This window comes from Pteropus vampyrus, unplaced genomic scaffold (assembly GCF_000151845.1).
Source record: "Pteropus vampyrus isolate Shadow unplaced genomic scaffold, Pvam_2.0 Scaffold57, whole genome shotgun sequence".
NCBI lineage: Eukaryota > Metazoa > Chordata > Mammalia > Chiroptera > Pteropodidae > Pteropus > Pteropus vampyrus.
In genome coordinates, this window is record NW_011888838.1 from 3171036 (window position 1) to 3172111 (window position 1076).

The window sequence follows — 1076 nt, forward strand, 5'->3', positions numbered from 1 at the left end:
ATGAAACTTTCAAGTAACTGATGTATTTATTACTTAAAATTTCATTTCAATGTGTACATTTTCTTTCTCTTTCTCAAAGGTATTATTTTTAATTGAGTCTGGCAAATTGAGTTAATAGCCTAGTTTTTCTTTATTCTCAGACTGTTGTATTTTAATCATTATAAGATGAAGGCTTTGTTTTGTGTTTAAAATTCATTTTACTCTGAAGTAAAATCTTGCATACAAAATATCATGCCAGCAGCAGCATTCCAACCAGACCGTCATAACTCTAGGAGCAAGAGAAGGATAAAAATCTTGGAAAATATATAAAGGTGAATTTCAGAGTGTGGCTGAAACGATGCAGAATGTCTCCCAACATGATTCTTTGTTTATCTTTTATCTGAATGCTTTTTATCGAATAGCCTCATTTTTTTCATTCTTCCAAGCATAATTATTATACTTTTATTATCTGATCACTCAATTTTTCTACACTAATTAATACAAGCTGAATGTTTTGTTTAATGGTTGCTTTTTGAAAACAGTATCCTATATAGGGTAACAGTCTCTAGCAAGAAATGGGAAGAAATTCTGATTATAAAAGCATTATAAAAATTCTGACTGAATAAAAGGGAATTCCGTTATTCTTTCCAAAGATCATTTAAACATATACTATTTTAAAGTATTTTTGATTTAGACCAATTAAAACACTCCGGTTTCGGTGATAATATGAAATTGCATAACCTCTTAGCCACATAACATATTTAAGCATATGTCAAAAAAGATTTTCTAGTTTCAAAATAACCACTTTTATCATGCTGTTTCTAAAACTTCCCAGTGTCTTTTTTTGTCTCTTTGCCTAGTAAAATAGAGAAGTATTTAATTAAGCAAACTTTTTATCAGAAACAGGAGACCACAGAATCTGACAGAATTTTTCTGTTACAGTACAAATATATTTATATTTTAATGTGTTAAGGGAATAGTGGCAAAAGATGAATCTAAAAATACAAGTGTGAAACCATGCATATAATTAAATAACAACTAAGAAATTAAGATTTATTCATCAGTCAATGGGAAATATTTACAAGTTTTAAGTCAGA